Source organism: Heptranchias perlo, chromosome 14 (genome assembly GCF_035084215.1).
Source record: "Heptranchias perlo isolate sHepPer1 chromosome 14, sHepPer1.hap1, whole genome shotgun sequence".
Classification (NCBI taxonomy): Eukaryota; Metazoa; Chordata; class Chondrichthyes; order Hexanchiformes; family Hexanchidae; genus Heptranchias; species Heptranchias perlo.
In genome coordinates, this window is record NC_090338.1 from 1,155,856 (window position 1) to 1,179,047 (window position 23,192).

Below are 23,192 nucleotides of genomic sequence, written 5' to 3' on the forward strand. Positions count from 1 at the left end.
GAAAACTTTAAAAACCAGCAAAGGATGACTAAAAGAATGATTAAGAGGGAGAAAATAAATTATGAGAGTAAACTAGCCAGAAATATAAAAACTGACAGTAAAAGCTTCTACAAGTATATAAAAAGGAAGAGGGTAGCTAAAGTAAATATTGGTCCCTTAGAGGATGAGACTGGGGAAATAATAATGGAAAACAAGGAAATGGCAGAGGAATTGAACAGATATTTTGTACCTGTCTTCACAGTAGAAGACACTAATAATATACCAATAATAGTAGAAAATCAAGGGGCAAAGGGGAGGGAGGAACTAAAAACAATCACTATCACTAGAGAAAAAGTACTAGGTAAACTAATGGGTCTAAAGGCTGACAAGTCCCCTGGACCTGATGGCTTGCATCCGAGGGTCTTAAAGGAAATGGCTACAGAGATAGTGGATGCATTGGTTGTAATCTTCCAGAATTCACTAGATTCTGGAAAGGTCCCAGTGGATTGGAAAACCGCAAAAGTAACACCCCTATTCAAGAAGGGAGTGAGACAGAAAGCAGGTAACTATAGACCAGTTAGCCTAACATCTGTCATTGGGAAAATGCTAGAATCCATTATTCAGGAAGTAGTAGCAGGACATTTGGAGACTCATAATACAATCAAGGAGAGTCAACATGGTTTTATGAAGGGGAAATCATGTCTGACAAATTTATTAGAGTTCTTTGAGGAAGTAACAGGCAGGGTGGATAAAGGGGAACCAATGGATGCAGTATATTTGGATTTCCAAAAGGCTTTCGATAAGGTGCCACATAAAAGATTACTGCACAAGATAAGAGCTCATGGTGTTGGGGGTAATATACTGGCATGGATAGAGGATTGGCTAACTAACAGAAAACAAAGAGTCGGGATAAAAGGGTCATTTTCAAAATGGCAATCTGTAACTATAGGGGTGCTGCAGGGCTCAGTGCTGGGGCCTCAACTATTTACAATATATATCAATGACTTGGATGAAGGAACAGAGTGTCTTGTGGCCAAATTTGCTGATAATACAAAGATAGGTGGAAAAGAAAGTTGTGATGAGGACACAAAGGGCCCAATATTAGCACCCGCGATCGGGTGCGTCCCTGGTGGGGGGTGCCACGAAAATCGGGGATTCCCGGGGCAGGTCCGGAGCCCGGCTCCAACCCGCCCACTTCCAGGTTCCCCACAGACGCGCTGACGTGCACGCAGTCCCCGCATGTGGGACTCCCGCAGGCAATTAAAGCCGGCGGGGTGCCACTTAAGGTATTTATTTTGGTATTTCAGGTCGTTAACTGACCTGATTAACGAGATATTTTAGGAGGGGTGGGATTTTAGAAACAACTGGGACTGTTTCCCGTACTGGGGGAAACACTCCCAGTTCAAATGGACGTGTTGCAGCTGTCAGCTTGTGGCAGCTGCAAAGGTCCATATGACAGGTGGCGGGGGGAGACCCTCACCCATTGCAGGAGGCCACTCTGTCACTGGACAAAGTTTGGCCTCCACCACCCTCCTCCTGACAAGAAAATTCACCAACTTGCACACTTACCCCGGGGTCCAGACACATGTACCTACCTTGCGGACCCCCTCAGATGTACATATTCCGGATGGGGGCCGCCGTAGCTGCAGTCATGACCTCCTCGGAGGGCGAACAGCATCACCAGCCTCGCCATCCACGCCGTCCACCTCTGACACGTGGAGCTCCACAACACAGTGCTGTGACACATCCACCTGTACAGCGGGAGGGAGGGCAACCACAGAGAGAGATGCGTCGCAGAGGGCACTACCCTCGCCACAGGGTCCACAGACCGAGGCTCAGCCTCCTGGACCTCTCTGAGCAGCAGTGCAGACGGAGGCTCAGAGTCACTCGACATGTAGTCGTGGACATCTGCAGCCTCCTTCATGCCGAGCTGCTCCCGGCTGGCCCGAGCACCATCTTCTTACCTGTCGCTGTCAAAGTCACCACTGCCCTCAACAACTTCTCCTCCGCATCCTTCCAGGGTGCCACCGGGGACATCACCGACGTCTCTCAGTCGTCTGCACAAAAGAGCCCTGCAAATACACCTACACCCACTCTGCAGTGACACAATGGGTGGCATCAGTTGTAGGTCTTCATAGTGATCCTCAGGAAAGGGCATTATTGCACAAACCAGACAAGATTCGCAAAGACGTGGCAGTAGTGGTGACAATGTAATATGTAATGTGAGTTGGTCAGAAAGTAAATATAAGTAAAAACCATGACAAACCCTCAAACACCCTTGTGCATCCCCTTCATGCTCACGACACGTTTGCCTTACGCTGCTGACAGCACAAATGCACGGAGTATAAGGAATAAATTAAATGAACTACAGGTTCAAATTCAAATTGGAGGGTATGACATGATAGCTATCACTGAGACATGGCTGCAGGATGGTCAGGATTGGGAACTAAATATATCGGGTTATAAGGTCTACAGGAGAGACTTGGAAAATGGAAGAGGGGGAGGAGTAGCCTTAGTGATTAGAGATTAAATCAATTCAATGATAAAGGAGGATATAACGAGAGGTAAGCAGCCAACAGAGACCTTATGGGTTGAATTGAGAAATAGGAAAGGATCTAAGACTATAGTGGGAGTTGTGTATAGGAGCCCTGGCAGCAGCTCTGAAGTGCTAGATTGTATAAATGCAGAGATTAGACAAGCGTGTAAGAAAGGCATAGTGGTCTTAATGGGGGACTTTAACCTTCACATAGATTGGGAAAAGCAGACTAGCAACTGTCAGAAAGGTAGTGAATTTCTTGAGTGTGTTCGGGATAGATTTCTACAGCAGTATGTCCTAGAGGCAACAAGGGGGCAAGCCATACTAGATTTAGTAATGAGTAATGAACCAGATTTAGTTAACGGCTTAACTGTGCGTGAACATCTATCCAATAGTGATCATAACATGATCGAGTTCAATGTAGTGTTTGAAAGGGAAAAAAGTGAATCAGCTGCTGAGATTCTGGACTTGGGTAAGGCCGACTTCAATGGGATGAGACAGAGACAGTCCACAGTAAACTGGGCAAATCTGTTAATGGGTAAAACGACTGATGATCAGTGGGAAATGTTTAAAGAGGGGCAAGAACTCTACTTGCCAAAAAAAACAGCCATGGACAACTAAAGAGGTAAGGGACAGTATAAGACATAAGGAAAGGGCATACAAAAAGGCAAAAAATGGCACAGATCCTGGTGAATGGGAAAGATACAAAGATCAACAAAGGGTCACAAAACAGATAGTAAGAGCTACAAAAGGAGAGTATGAAAAGAAACTTGCAAGGGATATCAAAACCATTACGAAGAACTTTTATAGTTATATTAGGAAAAAGAGGGTGGTCAGGAGCAGTGTTGGCCCCTTAAAAACTGAAAGTGGGGATATTGTTATTGACAATGGGGAAATGGCGGACATGTTGAACAATTACTTTGCGTCAGTATTTACAGTAGAAAAAGAGGATAGCATGCCGGAAATCCCAAGAAAACTAATATTGAATCGGGGACAGGGACTCGATAAAATTAACATAAGTAAAGCAACAGTAATGAAGAAAATAATAGCACTAAAGAGTGACAAATCCCCAGGACAAGATGGTTTCCATTCCAGGATTTTAAAGGAAGTAGGTGAGCACATTGCAGATGCCCTAACTATAATCTTTCAAAGTTCTCTAGATTCAGGAACTGTCCCTCTGGATTGGAAAATTGCACATCACTCCGCTTTTTCAGAAACGAGAGAGAAGGAAACCAGGGAATTATAGACCAGTTAGCCTAACATCTGTTGTGGGGAAAATGCTGGAGTCCATAATTAAGGATAGGGTGAGTGAACACCTCGAGAATTTTCAGTTAATCAGAGAGAGCCAGCATGGATTTGTGAAAGGTAGGTCGTGCCTGACAAACCTGATTGAATTTTTTGAAGAGGTGACTGAAGTAGTGGACAGGGGAATGTCAATGGATGTTATTTATATGGATTTCCAGAAGGCATTTGATAAAGTCCCACATAAGAGACTGTTAGCTAAGATAGAAGCCCATGGAATCGAGGGAAAAGTACGGACTTGGTTAGGAAGTTGGCTGAGCGAAAGGCGACAGAGAGTAGGGATAATGGGTAGGTACTCACATTGGCAGGATGTGACTAGTGGAGTCCCGCAGGGATCTGTCTTGGGGCCTCAATTATTCACAATATTTATTAATGACTTAGATGAAGGCATAGAAAGTCTCATATCTAAGTTTGCTGATGACACAAAGATTGGTGGCATTGTAAGCAATGTAGATGAAAACGTAAAATTACAAAGCGATATTGATAGATTAGGTGAATGGGCAAAACTGTGGCAAATGGAATTCAATGTAGACAAATGTGAGGTCATCCACTTTGGATCAAAAAAGGATAGAACAGGATACTTTCTAAATGGTAAAAAGTTAAAAACAGTGGATGTCCAAAGGGACTTAGGGGTTCAGGTACATAGATCATTGAAGTGTCATAAACAGGTGCAGAAAATAATCAATAAGGCTAATGGAATGCTGGCCTTTATATCCAGAGGACAAGAGTACAAGGGGGCAGAAGTTATGCTGCAACTATACAAAACCCTGGTTAGACCGCACCTGGAGTACTGTGAGCAGTTCTGGGCACCGCACCTTCGGAAGGACATATTTGCCTTGGAGGGAGTGCAGCGTAGGTTTACTAGAATGATACCCGGACTTCAAGGGTTAAGTTACGACGAGAGATTACACAAATTGGGGTTGTATTCCCTGGATTTTAGAAGGTTAAGGGGTGATCTGATCAAAGTTTATAAGATATTAAGGGGAACAGATAGGGTGGATAGAGAGAAACTATTTCCACTGGTTGGGGATTCTAGGAGTAGGGGGCACAGTCTAAAAATTAGAGCCAGACCTTTCAGGAGTGAAATTAGAAAACAAAGGGTGGTAGAAGTTTGGAACTCTCTTCCGCAAATGGCAATTGATACTAGCTCAATTGTTAAATTTAAATCTGAGATAGATAGCTTTTTGGCAACCAAAGGTATTAAGGGATATGGGCCAAAGGTGGGTATATGGAGTTAGATCACAGATCAGCCATGATCTTAGCAAATGGTGGAGCGGGCTTGAGGGGCTGAATGGCCTACTCCTGTTCCTATGTTGCTATGTTCCTCAGTACTGACCCTCCAACAGTGCAGCACTAGAGTGTCAGCCTGGATTATGGACTCTTTAAAGACTGTGAGAATAGATTAGTGTCTAACATAAAAGTGAATCCAAAAGTCTTTTACAAACATATAAATAGTAAAAGGGCAGTGAAAGGAGGGGTGGGACTGATTAGGGACAAAAAAGGCGATCTTCTTGTGGGGGCAGAGGGCACGGCTGAGGCACTAAATGAATATTTCACATCGGTCTTCACTGGAGAAGAGTTTGCTGCCATTGTAGGAGGAGGGAGTAACGACACTGGATAGGATAAAAATAGATAAAGAGGAGGAACTTAAAAGATTGGCAGTACTCAAAGTAGAAAAGTCACCCGGTCCGGATGGGATGCATCCTCGGTTACTGAGGGAAGTAAGGGTGGAAATTGTGGAGACTCTGGCCACAATCTTCCAATCCTCCTTAGATATGGGGACGGTGCCGGAGGACTGGAGAATTGCAAATGTTACACCCTTGTACAATGAAGGGGCGAGGAATAAACCCAATAACTACAGGCCAGTCAGTCTAATGTCAGTGTTGGGGAAACTTTTAAAGACAAAAATCTGGGACAAAATTAACTGTCACTTGGAAAAATAATAGTAAATGACAGCCCAGCACGGATTTGTTAAAGGAAAATTGTGTTTGACTAACCTGATTGAGTTCTTTGATGCAGTAACGGAGAGGGTTGATGAGGGGAGTGCGGTTGATGTTGTGTTTTTGGACTTTCAAAAGGCATTTGATAAAGTGCCACATAATAGACTCGTTAGCAAAATTAAAGCCCGTGGGATTAAAGGGACAGTGACAGCATGGATACAAAATTGGCTAAGGGACAGAAAGCAGAGAGTAGTGGTGAACGGTTGTTTTTCAGACTGGAGGGAAGTTTACAGTGGTGTTCCCCAGGGGTCAGTATTAGGACCACTGCTCTTTTTGATATATATTAATGACCTGGGCTTGGGTTTAGAGGGTATAATTTCAAAGTTTGCAGATGACACAAAACTCGAAAATGTGGAGAATGGTAACAGACTTCAGGAAGACAGAGACAGACTGGTGAAATTTAAAACAGAAATAGACAGTTTCCTAGAAGTAAAGGGAATTAGGGGTTACGGGGAGCGGGCAGGAAATTGGACATGAATTTAGATTTGAGGTTAGGATCAGATCAGCCATGATCTTATTGAATGGCGGAGCAGCCTCGAGGGGCCGATTGGCCTACTCCTGCTCCTATTTCTTATGTTCTTATGTAGACACATGGCAGATGAGATTTAATGCAGAGAAATGTGAAGTGATACATTTTGGTCGGAAGAATGAGGAGAGGCAAAATAAACTAAATGGTACAATTCTAAAGGGGGTGCAGGAACAGAGAGACCTGGGGGTGAATGTACACAAATCTTTGAGGACGGCAGGACAAGTTGAGAAGGCTGTTAAAAAAGGTATACGGGATCCTGAGCATTATTATGATGGAATCATCAGAAAATTTACGGCACAGAAGGATGCCATTCAGCCCATTGTGTCCGTGCCGGTATAGTTTAGAGTACAAAAGCAAGTAAGTTATGCTGAACCTTTATAAATCACTGGTTAGGCCTCAGCTGGAGTATTGTGTTCAATTCTGGGCACTGCACTTTAGGAAGGATGTGAAGGCCTTAGAGAGGGTGCAGAGGAGATTTACTGGAATAGTTCCAGGGATGAGGGACTTCAGTTGTTCTCCTTAGAGCAGAGAAGGTTAAGGGGAGATTTAATAGAGGTGTTCAAAATCATGAAGGGTTTTGATAGAGTAAATAAGGAGAAACTGTTTCCAGTGGCAGAAGGGTCGGTAACCAGAGGACACAGATTTAAGGTGATCGGCAAAAGAGCCAGAGGGGAGATGAGGAATCATTTTTTTACGCAGTGAGTTGTGATGATCTGGAACGCGCTGCCTGAAAGGGCGGTGGAAGCAGATTCAATAATAACTTTCAAAAGGGAATTGGATAAATACTTGAAGGGGAAAAATTTGCAGGGCTACGGGGAAAGAGCAGGGGAGTGGGACTAATTGGATAGATCTTTCAAGACTCAATGTGCTGAATGCTGTCTCGTTCTGTTCCAATGAATGAAGTTATTGGCCCAGAATGGGCTGAAATGGTGATATTGGTGACGAGCGGCCTAAGTTAGACCATGAGCTCCCGATCCTCCAGTGGCGAATTCACACCACAATTTGGTGGAAAAATAATTAGAATGACACAGAAATTTGCTCGAGCTGTTTGTTCGATTTTTTCCCTCACCCTTCAGCTCGAAAATGTTTTTCCCTGTATCGTGCCGGAAGTGGGAGCTGGTAACGGGCACGGCGAGGGCAACCGGGCATCCGGGACCTTCGTGAACGATGGGACCAACAACCTGTCTCCTTCACCAATGAGATTTCAGAATTGAGAAAGAAGCAGAAGAATGACAGAAGGAAAATAAGATGAATTAGAATCAAATCAAGTCCAGAAAGAGAAATAAAGGGAAAGATTGGACCAAGAGGGAGAGAAATAAGAGACAGGAAGAAAAAGTAAGAAACAGTGCAATTTACTACCTGCAGGAATGAGATTCCACAGTTTAAATGGTTTCCTTTCTTTTCTGGAGAGGTTCAGTGGTATTGTAGGAACATTTATAAAGTTCCAGCCCTAACTTGCTGCGGCGAGTTTAATGGGTAATTAATGTGCAAATCCTGCAAGTTCCAAAAAATAACAGGGAGGCTTAAAGTGAGATGCTGTTTTGTGTGAAGCTAATGGCAGAGCGGCATAAATCGACTCCCTTCATCCCCTGAACTCACGGGCCGATTTATATTAATAATGGTGTGCGCTGTTGAGTTGCTGTGATTTTACCAGAAGGATTTATCCTGCTCTGTCGTAGTGAGTATAGCAGTGGTTCTGAACGGTGCAGGTAATGTCTGGGACACATCCCTGGTACCAGGGCTCTGTCACGGAATGGAACAATGGATTATTTAACCATTCCATAACAGTGAAAGAGATAAATAAAAGTTTCCCATTTTAATATTTTAAAAATTGATCAATAGAAATGGAGTTAGTTGTTTTCTTATTTTGTAAGAATTCTCATTACTTTATAATCAGGATGGTGGGAAAGGGCAGCAGTTCTGGTAAAATAAGGAGCGGCTCAGAGTTGTGTGAATCCCGGTGATTAATTTCACTTCCAGTCTGTCTGATCAGGAAGTAGTCGACAATACTGAAAGGGCCTAATGCCTGTTTCAGGCGCGAGCCCTGGACGCCTCTTTTGATGCCTAGACCAACATGGCGGGCGACGTACTTCTGACACAGAATGTGTTTGCGCTCCCCGCCATATTGGTCGCTTTGGAGCCTGTTTTACGCTATAAAACGGGAGCAGCTACACTGAATTTCTCAGCTGTTGTCTCCTCTCATGGCCTCCTTCTGTGCTGTGAATCAATCACTCTTCAATTGAAGGAGAAACTTAAGCAGAAAGGCGGAAACAGAAGGAAAAAGGAAGCAAAGATCTGACTGCGAACCCCAGCTACAATATGTCACTAAACCTCTGTCAGAGAAATATAAATACAAGCCTGTTCCTTCCCAACAGGGAATCACACTGCAGCAGGTCAGGCGCTCAGCAGGGAATCACTAAAAATAAACACTCCTGTCTGTAGCTGTCCATTAATTAGCATATGGCCGCTAATATTATGTAATAATGTACACTGATCCCAGGAACATCAGACCAGGGATCAGACTCCATTTACCTAAAGCTGCTGTCAGATTTAAAGGGAGCACAAAGAGCCCCCCGGATGACAAGGAGCATTCAGGGTAAGATCAGGTAAAAAAAGGGAAGTTTATGTCAGACACCGAGAGCTCAATACTGCAGAAAGTCTAGAGGAGTCTAGAAAGTGCAGGGGTGAAATTAAAAAGGAAATTAGGAAAGCAAAGAGAGGGCATGAAAAATACTGACAAATAAAATCAAGGAAAACTCAAAAATGTTTTATAAATACATTAAGAGCAAGAGGATAACGAAGGAAAGAGTAGGGCCGATTAGAGATCAATCTGTGTGTGGAGGTGGAAGATGTGGGTCTGGTTCTTAATGAATACTTTGCATCTGTCTTTACAAAAGAGAGGGACGATGCAGAGATTGTAGTTAATGAGGAGGAGTGTGAAATATTGGATGGGATAAACATAGTGAGAGAGGAAGTGTTAAGGGGATTAGCATTTTTGAAAATAGATAAATCACCAGGCCCGGATGAAATGTATCCCAAGCTGTTAAGAGAAGCCAGGGAGGAAATAACAGAGGCTCTGACCAGGATTTTCCAATCCTCACTGGATACAGACGCGGTGCCGGAGGATTGGAGGACTGCTAACGTACCGTTGTTTAAAAAGGGAGAGAAGGATAGACCGAGTAATTACAGGCCAGTCAGTCTAACCTCGGTGGTGGGCAAATTATTGGAACCGATTCTGAGGGATAGGATAAATTGTCATTTTAGAAAGGCACAGAGTAATCAAGGACAGTCAGCACGGATTTGTTAAGGGAAGGTCGTGTCTGACTAACTTGATTGAATTTTTTGAGCAGGTAACAAGGGGGGTCGATCAGGGTAATGTATTTGATGTAGTGTACATGGATTTTAGCAAGGCTTTTGACAAGGTCCCACATGGCAGACTGGTCAAAAAAGTACAAGCCCATGGGATCCAAGGGAAAGTGGCAAGTTGGATCCAAAATTGGCAGAATGGCAGGAAGCAAAGGGTAATGGTCGACGGGTGTTTATGCGACTGGGAGGCTGTTTCCAGTGGGGTTCCGCAAGGCTCAGTACTGGGTCCCTTGCTTTTTGTGGTATAAATGATTTGGACTTGAATGTGGGGGGCATGATCAGGAAGATGTAGATGATACAAAAATTGGCCGTGTGGTTGATAGTGAGGAGGAAAGCTGTAGACTGCAGGAAGATATCAATGGACTGGTCAGGTGGGCAGAAAAGTGTCAAATGGAGTTCAATCCAGAGAAGTGTGAGGTAATGCATTTGTGGAGGGCAAACAAGGCAAGGGAATACACAATAAATGGGAGGATACTGAAACAATTAACCCAATAACAGATATAATTTAGTATAATTATGATCAATAGTAGAAGTAGAATGAAATGTACTATAAATCTATGTATCTATAAATGTAAACTGTCCTGTGTATTAATATAGTATGAACCATGTAACAGGGATTCAATAAGAAAGTGCTGGTGAGCCGAGAAGGGTGCATGATGGTTATTATTGTCAAGTTTGCAATTAAAACCAACAGGATGCTGACAGCATTGAAGTGGGAATTAACAGACCTTGGGAAAAATCACAGGCACTGAGGGAGGATGGGCTGTAATGATATAATGTTCATGAAGACATGTAGATAAGGAATTGAAGGTAAAATAAATCAGGGAGTAACCCAGGCTCAGGCCCCTCGATCTCGAGCCCCCGCAGCTCGTGAATAGAAGTTTGTTTATACAAACGGGGTCCTGTGAAGGCCGGCAATGTAACTCTGAGATAAGGTCCCGTTAAGTCTGTAACAACAGGGCACGGATGGGACCAGGAGTTGCTTGGAATGTAACTTCTGAAGGTTGAGAGACGTGATTAATGGTCAGGCTGAGAGATGTGGATGTGATAGTGAACGGCCACATAGACTGAAAAAAGGGGATAAGAAGAGACCTCAAAAACTGAGGAAGGCGCACAAGATTCTGGCAAGGAAGAAGAGAACTCTTCAGTCAACAGAACACAGCAAGAGAGAGAGAGAGAGAGACAGAGGGCCCGATTTTACCAGGGCTGCGGGTTCTCGGCGGATGGGCTAGCGGGCGCGTGGGTAACGCGCCCGGTGAAATTAGTGGGTTTCCCGCGCGATCGTAGCAGGCAAACCGCTAATTGGATCCACTTACCTGCTCCTCCGGGTTCCCCGCTGCTGATCTGCGCGTCGGGCGGGCTGCACATGCGCAGTAAGATCTGTCAGCTGGAGGCGCTCTATTTAAAGGGGCAGTCCTCCACTGACAGATGCTGCAACCAATAGCAAAGATGGCTGCATGGAGCAGCCCAGGGGGAAGGCTGCTCCCAGTTTAATGATGCCTCACCCCAGGTATCAATACATGGGGTGAGGAGGAGGGGGAGGACAGAGATCTTCCACCCGGCGGGCGGGAGGAAGCGGCCTGCCTCTGCCACCAGGAAGGGCTGGCTCGAGGTGGCAGAGGGGGTCACCTGTGCCACCAACATATCGCCCACCTGCACACAGTGCAGGAGGCGCTCCAATGACCTCAGTAGGTCAGCCACAGTGAGTACACGTAGTCTTTCCCCTACACTCCGTCTGCCACATCACTGCCCCCACCCCACATCTCCTTCAGCACTGCCAACACTACTCTGTCACATCACCCCTCACACCCACTCAAACCTCATCCTCATCTTACCTGCACTTACTCACCTCGCCAGTACTCATCCCACCACTACCACGCAACCCAATCCTCATACAATCTCATGGCTCTATCTCATACTCACCCTCTCGTGCATCTCTTTCACAGTCAGCCTCACTCAACCTGCCACCACCTGTGCTGCAGCCACAGGGCATGTATCACATATGTGCAGTAGGCAGCGTAAGGCAAACGTGTCGTGAGCATGAAGGGAATGCACAAGGGTGTTTGAGGGTTTGTCATGGTTGTTACTTATATTGAATTTCAGAACAACTCACATCACACATTATATTGTCACCACTACTGCCATGTCTTCGCGAATCCTGTCTGGTTTGTGCAATAATGCCCGCTCCTGGGTATCACTATGAGGACCCACCACTGATGCCACCCATTGTGTCACTGCAGAGTGGGTGTAGGTGTATTTGCAGGGCTCTTCTGCGCAGACGACTGAGAGACGTCGGCGATGTCCCCGGTGGCACCCTGGAAGGCTGCGGAGGAGAAGTTGTTGAGGGCAGTGGTGACTTTGACAGCGACAGGTGGGAAGATGGTGCATGGGCCAGCCGGGAGCAGCTCGGCATGAAGGAGGCTGCAGATGTCCACGGCTACATGTCGAGTGACTCTGAGCCTCCGTGTGCACTGCTGCTCAGAGAGGTCCAGGAGGCTGAGCCTCGGTCTGTGGACCCTGTGGCGAGGGTAGTGCCCTCTGAGACGCATCTCTCTCTGCGGTAGCCCTCCCTCCTGCTGTACAGGTGGATGTGTCACAGCACTCTGTTGTGGAGCTGCACGTGTCAGAGGTGGACGGCGTGGATGGCGAGGCTGGTGATGCTGTTCGCCCTCCGAGGAGGTCATGACTGCAGCTACGGCGGCCCCCATCCGCAAGATGTACATCTGAGGGGGTCCGCAAGGTAGGTACATGTCTCTGGACCCCGGGGTAAGTGTGCAGGTTGGTGACTTTGACTGTCAGGAGGAGGGTGGTGGAGGCCAAACTTTGTCCCAAGTGACAGAGTGGCCTCCTGCAATGGGTGAGGGTCTCCCACCCACACCTGTCAAATGGACCTTTGCAGCTGCCACAGGCTGACAGCTGCAACACGTCCATTCGAGCTGGGAGTGTTTCCCCCAGTGTGGGAAACAGTCCCATGTTGTTCCAAAATCCCACATAGTCCCTTAATCAGGTCAGTTAATGACCTGAAATACCTAACTAAATATTGTCAAGTGGCATCCCGCTGGCTTTAATTGCCTGCGGGATTCCCACCAGCGGGGGCTGCGCGCGCACGCCGGCGCGTCAGCGGGGAACCTGGAAGTGGGCGGGATCGAGGCGAGATCTGGTCCCGCTCCTGGATTTCCCGATTTTCGGGGCCCCCCCCGCCGAGAACGCACCCGATGGTGGGTAGTAAAATCGAGACCAGAGAGAGAGAGAGAGGGAGAGGGAGAGAGAGAGAGAGAGAGAGAGAGGGAGAGAGAGAGAGGGGGGGAGAGAGAGAGAGAGAGAGGGAGAGAGAGAGAGAGAGAGAGGGAGAGAGAGAGAGAGAGGGAGAGAGAGAGAGGGGGGGAGAGAGAGAGAGAGAGAGAGGGAGAGAGAGAGAGAGAGAGAGGGGGAGAGAGAGAGAGAGGGAGAGAGAGAGAGGGGGGGGAGAGAGAGAGAGAGAGAGGGAGAGAGAGAGAGAGAGAGAGAGGGGGAGAGAGAGAGAGAGAGGGGGAGAGAGAGAGAGAGAGAGGGAGAGAGAGAGAGGGAGAGAGAGAGAGAGAGGGAGAGAGAGAGAGGGAGAGAGAGAGAGAGAGAGACCACGCCGCAGTCACTTGGAGAGATACTTCCAAGGTTTCAAGGAACAGACTGAGACTATTTCTCTTTGTTAAGTATCACTTTCTTTGTACTAATTGTGATGTGCTTAATAAATCTGTTTTGCCTTTAACCATAATACCAGTACCGTGGTGATCTTGTTGTTGTCAGAAACAAAGGGACCTTGGAGTGCATGTCCACAGATCCCTGAAGGTAGCAGGACAGGTAGATAAGGTGGTTAAGAAGGCAAACGGGATACTTTCCTTTATTAGCCGAGGCATAGAATATAAGAGCAGGGAGATTGTGCTGGAACTGTATAAAACACTGGTTAGGCCACAGTTTGAGTACTGTGTACAGTTCTGGTCGCCACATTACAGGAAGGATGTGATTGCACTAGAGAGGGTGCAGAGGAGATTTACGAGGATGTTGCCAGGGCTGGAGAATTTTAGCTATGAGGACAGATTGGATAGGCTGGGGTTGTTTTCTTTGGAACAGAGGAGGCTGAGGGGAGATTTAATTGAGGTGTATAAAATTATGAGGGGCCCAGATAGAGTGGATAGGAAGGACCTATTTCCCTTAGCGGAGGGGTCAGTGATCAGGGGGCATAGATTTAAAGTGATTGGTAGAAGGATTAGAGGGGAGCTGAGGAGAATTTTTTCACCCAGAGGTGGTGGGGGTCTGGAACTCACTGCCTGAGAGGGTGGGAGAGGCAGAAACCCTCAACTCATTTAAAAAGTACCTGCCTGTGCTCCTGAAGAGCCGTAACCTGCAGGGCGACGGACCAAGTGCTGGAAAGTGGGATTAAACTGGATCGTTCTTTTTCGGCCGGCACGGACACGATGGGCTGAATGGCCTCTTTCTGTGCTGTAAATTTCAATGATCAGTGTTCATTCTTCTTTCAAATGTAGTTCAGTTACAGAACATGGAACAAACCTATATTAGATTCCAGTGTTTACATCGAGTTACATCGAAACAGAAACAGGCCATTCGGCCCAACTGGTTTATGCTGGTGTTTATGCTCCTTCAGAGGATGATCGGTTCACAGAGTTAAATGTGGGTGAGCCGTTCAGGAGCAGTGACTACAATACGATGAGGTTTAAGATCCAACTAGAAAGGGAAAAGTCAGGACAAAAACGAGAACATCAGGTGGGATTACAGCGGATTTTAGAGAGATAAGGAGCTGAGGGGAGAGGAGAGGGAAGGGAGAGGAGAGGGAAGGGAGAGGAGAGGGAAGGGAGAGGAGAGGGAAGGGAGAGGAGGGGTGAGGAGGGGAGGGGAGAGGAGAGGGAAGGGTGGGGAGGGGTGGGAAGAGGAGGGGAGGGGGAAGGGAGAAGAGGGGTGAGGAGGGGAGGGGAGAGGAGAGGGAAGGGAGAAGAGGGGAGAGGAGAGGGAAGGGAGAGGAGGGGTGGGAAGGGGAGGGGAGGGGGAAAGGAGGGGTGAGGAGGGGAGGGGAGAGGAGAGGGAAGGGTGGGGAGGGGAGGGGAGGAGAGGGGGAAGGGAGAAGAGGGGAGAGGAGAGGGAAGGGAGAGGAGGGGTGGGAAGGGGAGGGGAGGGGGAAAGGAGGGGTGGGGGAAAGGAGGGGAGGGGAGAGGAGAGGAGAGGGAAGGGTGGGGAGGGGAGGGAAGGGGAGGGGGAAAGGGGGAAGAGAAATTGACACATGGGCTGTAGGAACAGTGGGATGTTTTGAAAAGAAACTTGCTCAGCGACAGAATCCAGAATCCATCGATTCCATTAAAAAGCAAGAATCGACTCGTAGTTTTAGGATCCATGGATAATTACAGAGGTTCGAAACCAATTCAATTTGATGAGGATGTTCCCAGAGATTAATGAGGAGAAAGAAAGAAAGGAGAATGTGAGAAAATAAGGAGATGAAGTTGATCAGGATAATGAAATCTGGGAGAGAAAAGCAGCGCCACAATGCAGGCGATCCACTCAAGGGATCCACTCAAGGGATCCACCTCATCAAAAAACATGATTTGCCTTTAACAAATCCGTGCTGACTTTCCCTAAACAATCCACACTCGTCCAAGTGACTGTTCATTCTGTCCCGGATTATCGTTTCTAAAAGTTTCCCCACCACTGAGGTTAAACTGACTGGCCTGTAGTTGCTGGCTTTATCCTTACACCCATTTTTGAACAAGGGTGTAACATTTGCAATTCTCCAGCCCTCTGGCACCACCCCTGTATCTAAGGATGTTTGGAAGATTATGGCCAGCACCTCCGCAATTTCCACCTTTACTTCCCTCAGCAACCGAGGATGTATCCCATCCGGACCGGGTGACTTATCTACTTTAAGTACAGCTAGACTTTCTAGTACCTCCTCTTTATCAATTTTTAGTCCATCCAGTGCCTCAACTACCTCCTCTTTTACTGTGACTTTGGCAGCATCTTCTTCCTTGGTAAAGACTGATGCAAAGTACTCATTCAGAACCTCAGCCATGCCCTCTGCCTCCATGAGCAGAGCTCCTTTGTCGGCCCCACACCTCCTCTATTTTTATTTGTTCATGGGATGTGGGCGTCGCTGGCGAGGCCGGCATTTATTGCCCATCCCTAATTGCCCTTGAGAAGGTGGTGGTGAGCCGCCTTCTTGAACCGCTGCAGTCCGTGTGGTGAAGGTTCTCCCACAGTGCTGTTGGGAAGGGAGTTCCAGGATTTTGACCCAGTGACGATGGAGGAACGGCGATATATTTCCAAGTCAGAATGGTGTGTGACTTGGAGGGGAACGTGCAGGTGGTGTTGTTCCCATGTGCCTGCTGCTCTTGTCCTTCTAGGTGGTAGAGGTCGCGGGTTTGGGAGGTGCTGTCAAAGAAGCCTTGGCGAGTTGCTGCAGTGCATCCTGTGGATGGTACACACTGCAGCCACAGTGCGCCGGTGGTGAAGGGAGTGAATGTTTAGGGTGGTGGATGGGGTGCCAATCAAGCGGGCTGCTTTGTCCTGGATGGTGTTGATCTTCTTGAGTGTTGTTGGAGCTGCACTCATCCAGGCAAGTGGAGAGTATTCCATCACACTCCTGACTTGTGCCTTGTGGATGGTGGAAAGGCTTTGGGGAGTCAGGAGGTGAGTCACTCGCCACAGAATACCCAGCCTCTGACCTGCTCTTGTAGCCACAGTATTTATATGGCTGGTCCAGTTAAGTTTCTGATCAATGGTGACCCCCAGGATGTTGATGGTGGGGGATTCAGCGATGGTAATGCCGTTGAATGTCAAGGGGAGGTGGTTAGACTCTCTCTTGTTGGAGATGGTCATTGCCTGGCACTTGTCTGGCGCAAATCGGGTACGGTAGCATAGTGGTTATGTTACTGGGCTAGTAATCCAGAGACCTGGACTAAAATCCAGAGTCATGAGTTCAAATCCCGCCACGGCAGCTGGCGAATTTAAATTCAATTAATTAAATTCAATTAATTAAATAAAAATCTGGAATTAAAATACCAGTATCAGTAACGGTGGCCATGAAACTACAGGATTGTCGTAAAAACCCATCTGGTTCACTAATGTCCTTTAGGGAAGGAAACCTGCTGCCCTTACCCGGTCTGGCCAAGATGTGACTCCAGACCCACAGCAATGTGGTTGATTCTTAATTGCCCTCTGAAATGGCCTAGCAAGACACTCAGTTGTAAAATCTCGCTACGAAAAGTCATAATAAGAATAAAACCGGACGGACCACTAGGCACCGGACACGACAACGGCAAAACACCAAGCCCAGTCGACCCTGCAAGGTCCTCCTTACTAACATCTGGGGACTTGTGCCAAAATTGGGAGAGCTGTCCCACAGACCAGTCAAGCAACAGCCTGACATAGCCATACTCACAGAATCATATCTTTCAGCCAACGTCCCAGACTCTTCCATCACCATCCCTGGGTATGTCCTGTCCCACCGGCAGGACAGACCCACCAGAGGTGGCGGTACAGTGATATACAGTCAGGAGGGAGTGGCCCTGGGAGTCCTCAACATTGACTCTGGACCCCATGAAATCTCATGGCATCAGGTCAAACATGGGCAAGGAAACCTCCTGCTGATTACCACCTACCGTCCTCCCTCAGCTGATGAATCAGTCCTCCTCCATGTTGAACACCACTTGGAGGAAGCACTGAGGGTAGCAAGGGCACAAAATGTACTCTGGGTGGGGGACTTCAATGTCCATCACCAAGAGTGGCTCGGTAGCACCACTACTGGCCGAGTCCTGAAGGACATAGCTGCCAGACTGGGCCTGCAGCAGGTAGTGAGCAAACCAACACGAGGGAAAAACTTACTTGACCTCGTCCTCACCAATCTACCTGTTGCAAATGCATCTGTCCATGACAGTATTGGTAGGAGTGACCACCGCACAGTCCTCGTGGAGATGAAATCCCGTCTTCGCACTGAGGACACCATCCAACGTGTTGTGTGGCACTACCACTGTGCTAAATGGGATAGATTCAGAACAGATCTAGCAGATCAAAACTGGGCATCCATGAGGCGCTGTGGGCCATCAGCAGCAGCAGAATTGTATTCCAGCACAATCTGGAACCTCATGGCCCGGCATATTCCTCACTCTACCATTACCAACAAGCCAGGGGATCAACCCTGGTTCAATGAGGAGTGTAGAAGAGCATGCCAGGAGCAGCACCAGGCGTACCTAAAAATGAGGTGCCAACCTGGTGAAGCTACAACTCAGGACTACATGCATACTAAACAGCGGAAGCAACATGCTATAGACAGAGCTAAGCGATTCCACAACCAACGGATCAGATCAAAGCTCTGCAGTCCTGCCACATCCAGTCGTGAATGGTGGTGGACAATTAAACAACTAACGGGAGGAGGAGGCTCTGCAAACATCCCCATTCCCAATGATGGCGGAGTCCAGCACGTGAGTGCAAAAGACAAGGCTGAAGCGTTTGCAACCATCTTCAGCCAGAAGTGCCGAGTGGATAATCCATCTCAGCCTCCTCCCGATATCCCCACCATCACGGAAGCCAGTCTTCAGCCAATTCGATTCACTCCATGTGATATCAAGAAACGGCTGAGTGCACTGGATACAGCAAAGGCTATGGGCCCTGACAACATCCCAGCTGTAGTGCTGAAGACTTGTGCTCCACAACTAGCTGCGCCTCTAGCCAAGCTGTTCCAGTACAGCTACAACACTGGCATCCACCCGACAATGTGGAAAATTGCCCAGGTATGTCCTGTCCACAAAAAGCAGGACAAATCCAATCCGGCCAATTACCGCCCCATCAGTCTACTCTCAATCATCAGCAAAGTGATGGAAGGTGTCGTCGACAGTGCTATCAAGCGGCACTTACTCACCAATAACCTGCTCACCGATGCTCAGTTTGGGTTCCGCCAGGACCACTCGGCTCCAGACCTCATTACAGCCTTGGTCCAAACATGGTCAAAAGATCTGAATTCCAGAGGTGAGGTGAGAGTGACTGCCCTTGACATCAAAGCAGCATTTGACCGAGTGTGGCACCAAGGAGCCCTAGTAAAATTGAAGTCCATGGGAATCAGGGGGAAAACTCTCCAGTGGCTGGAGTCATACCTAGCACAAAGGAAGATGGTAGTGGTTGTTGGAGGCCAATCATCTCAGCCCCAGGGCATTGCTGCAGGAGTTCCTCAGGGCAGTGTCCTCGGCCCAACCATCTTCAGCTGCTTCATCAATGACCTTCCCTCCATCATAAGGTCAGAAATGGGGATGTTCGCTGATGACTGCACAGTGTTCAGTTCCATTCGCAACCCCTCAGATAATGAAGCAGTCCGAGCCTGCATGCAGCAAGACCTGGACAACATCCAGGCTTGGGCTGATAAGTGGCAAGTAACATTCGCGCCAGATAAGTGCCAGGCAATGACCATCTCCAACAAGAGAGAGTCTGACCACCTCCCCTTGACATTCAATGGCATTACCATCGCCGAATCCCCCACCATCAACATCCTGGGGGTCACCATTGACCAGAAACTTAACTGGACCAGCCATATAAATACTGCGGCTACGAGAGCAGGTCAGAGGCTGGGTATTCTGCGGCGAGTGACTCACCTCCTGACTCCCCAAAGCCTTTCCACCATCTACAAGGCACAAGTCAGGAGTGTGATGGAATACTCTCCACTTGCCTGGATGAGTGTAGCTCCAACAACACTCAAGAAGCTCGACACCATCCAAGATAAAGCAGCCCGCTTGATTGGCACCCCATCCAGCACCCTAAACATTCACTCCCTTCACCACTGGCGCACTGTGGCTGCAGTGTGCACCATCCACAGGATGCACTGCAGCAACTCGCCAAGGCTTCTTCGACAGCACCTCCCAAACCCGCGACCTCTACCACCTAGAAGGACAAGGGCAGCAGGCGCATGGGAACAACACCACCTGCACGTTCCCCTCCAAGTCACACACCAACCCAACTTGGAAATATATCGCCGTTCCTTCATCGTCGCTGGGTCAAAATCCTGGAACTCCCTTCCTAACAGCACTGTGGGAGAACCGTCACCACACGGACTGCAGCGGTTCAAGAAGGCGGCTCACCACCACCTTCTCGAGGGCAATTAGGGATGGGCAATAAATGCCGGCCTTGCCAGCGACGCCCACATCCCGTGAACGAATAAAAAAAAAAAATGTTACTTGCCACATACGAACATGCGAATTAAGAGCCCCTCGAGGCTGCTCTGCCACTTGATAAGATCATGGCTGATCTGATTGTGACCTCAACCCTACTTTCCCGTCTACCTACTATAACCTTTGACTCCCTTGTTAATCAGGAATCTATCTAACTCAGCCTTCAAAATATTTAATGACCCTGCCTCCACCGCTCTCTGGGGAAGGGAGTTCCACAGACTCACGACTCTCTGAGAGAAAAAATTTCTCCTCATCTCCGTCTGAAAAAAAAATTCTCCTCATCTCTGCCATTTATGAGCCCAAGCCTGGATGTTGTCCAGGTCTTGCTGCATGCGGGCATGGACTGCTTCATTATCTGAGGGGTTGCGAATGGAACTGAGCACTGTGCAGTCATCAGCGAACATCCCCATTTCTGACCTTGTGATGGAGGGAAGGTCATTGATGAAGCAGCTGAAGGTGGTTGGGCCTAGGACACTGCCCTGAGGAACTCCTGCAGCAATGTCCTGGGGCTGAGATGATTGACCTCCAACAGCCACTATCATCTTCCTTTGTGCTAGGTATGACTCCAGCCACTGGAGAATTTTCCCCCTGATTCTCATTGACTTCAATTTTACGAGGGCTCCTTGGTGCCACACTCGGTCAAATGCTGCCTTGATGTCAAGGGCAGTCACCCTCACCTCACCTCTGGAATTCAGCTCTTTTGTCCACGTTTGGACCAAGCCTGTAATGAGGTTTGGAGCCGAGTGGTCCTGGCGGAACCCAAACTGAGCATCGGTGAGCAGGTTGTTGGTGAGTAAGTGCCGCTTGATAGCACAGTCGATGACACCTTCCATCACTTTGCTGATGATTGAGAGTAGACTGATGGGGCGGTAATTGACCGGATTAGATTTGTCCTGCTTTTTGTGGACAGGACATACCTGGGCAATTTTCCACATTGTCGGGTAGATGCCAGTGTTGTAGCTGTACTGGAACAGCTTGGCTAGAGGTGCAGCTAGTTCTGGAGCACAAGTCTTCAGCATTACAGCCGGGATGTTGTCGGGGCCCATAGCCTTTGCTGTATCCAGTGCACTCAGCCGTTTCTTGATATCACATGGAGTGAATCGAATTGGCTGAAGACAGGCTTCTGTCATGGTGGGGATATCGGGAGGAGGCCGAGATGGATCATCCACTCAGCACTTCTGGCTGAAGATGGTTGCAAACACTTCAGCCTTGTCTTTTGCACTCACGTGCTGGACTCCGCCATCATTGAGGATGGGGATGTTCACAGAGCCTCCTCCTCCCGTTAGTTGTTTAATTGTCCACCACCATTCACGACTGGATGTGTCAGGACTGCAGAGCTTTGATCTGATCCGTTGGTTGTGGAATCGCTTAGCTCTGTCTATAGCATGTTGCTTCCACTGTTTAGCATGCATAGCTTACTACCCGTTTACTGTTTATATTACTGTCGTAGACTTTTGGATTCCCTTTTATGTTGGCCACCAGTCTATTCTCACGCTCTCTCTTTGCCCCTCTTATTTCCTTTTCCATTTCTCCTCTGTACTTTCTATATTCAGTCTGGTTCTCACTTGTATTATCAACCTGACATCTGTCATACTTTTTCTGCTTCATCTTACTCTCTCTCTCATCATCCAGGGGGCTCTGGCTTTAGTTGCCCTCCTTTCCCCCTCGTGGGAATGTCCCTAGACTGTACCCGAACCATCTCCTCTTTAAAGGCCGCCCATTGTTCAATTACAGTTTTGCCTGCCAATCTTTGATTCCAATTTACTCGGGTCAGATCCGTTCTCAACCCAATGAAATTGGCCTTCCTCCAATTAAGTATTTTTACTCTAGATTGCTCCTTGTCCTTTTGCATAACTAATCTAAACCTTATGATACTATGATCACTGTTCCCTCAATGCTCCCCCACTGACACTTGCTCCACTTGACCCACCTCATTCCCCAGAACCAGATCCACCAATCCTAGAAGGACAAGAGCAGCAGGCGCATGGGAACAACACCACCTGCACGTTCCCCTCCAAGTCACACACCATCCCGACTTGGAAATATATCGCCGTTCCTTCATCGTCGCTGGGTCAAAATCCTGGAACTCCCTTCCTAACAGCACTGTGGGAGAACCGTCACCACACGGACTGCAGCGGTTCAAGAAGGCGGCTCACCACCACCTTCTCGAGGGCAATTAGGGATGGGCAATAAATGCCGGCCTCGTCAGCGACGCCCACATCCCATGAACGAATAAAAAAAAAAAAAAATGCCTCCTTCCTCGTTGGGCCAGAAACATACTGATCAAGAAAGTTCTCCTGAACACACCTCTCTGTCCTTTACACTATTACTATCCCAGATTATATTCGGATAGTTGAAGTCCCCCATTATCACTACTCTACAGTTCTTGCACCTCTCTGTAATTTCCCTGCAAATTTGCTCCTCTATTTCCTTCCCACTAGTTGGTGGCCTATTGAATACACCCAGTAGTGTAATGGCGCTTCTGTTGTTTCTTAACTCTAACCAAATAGATTCTATCCTTGACCCCTCCAGGACATCCTCTCTCTCCAGTACTGCAATATTCTCCTTAATCAATACTGCCACCCACCCCCACTTTCCTTCCCTATCTTTCCTGAACACCTTGTATCCAGGAATATTTAGTACCCAATCTTGCCCTTTTTGAGCCAGGTCTCCGTTATCACCATGACAGCATATTCCCATGTGACTATTTGTGCCTGCAGCTCACCAACCTTGTTTACCATACTTCGTGCGTTTACACACACGCACTGTAAACCAATCTTAGACCTTCTCGTATTCTCTTTCAGTCTGATCCCATCTAATACTGTACTATTTCTTGCTCTAGTGCTATCTGTCTCTCCAAATCCTTTGTGCCCCTTGTTTCTCATTTCCATTGCTGCATCCTGGGCCCATCCCCCTGCCAAATTAGTTTGACCCTCCCCCACACCACTAGTGAACCTCCCCGCGAGGATATTGGTCCCAGCTCTGTTGAGGTGCAACCCGTCCGTCTTGAACAGGTCCCTCCTGCCCCAGAATTGCTCCCAATTCCCCAGGAATCTGAAGCCCTCCCTCTTGCCCCATCTCTCTAGCCATGCATTAACCTCTGGACATTGCTGCAGGAGTTCCTCAGGACAGTGTCCTAGGCCCAACCATCTTCAGCTGCTTCATCAATGACCTTCCCTCCATCATAAGGTCAGAAATGGGGATGTTCACTGATGATTGACAGTGTTCAGTTCCATTCGCAACCCCTCAGATAATGAAGCAGTCTGTGCCCGCATGCAGCAAGACCT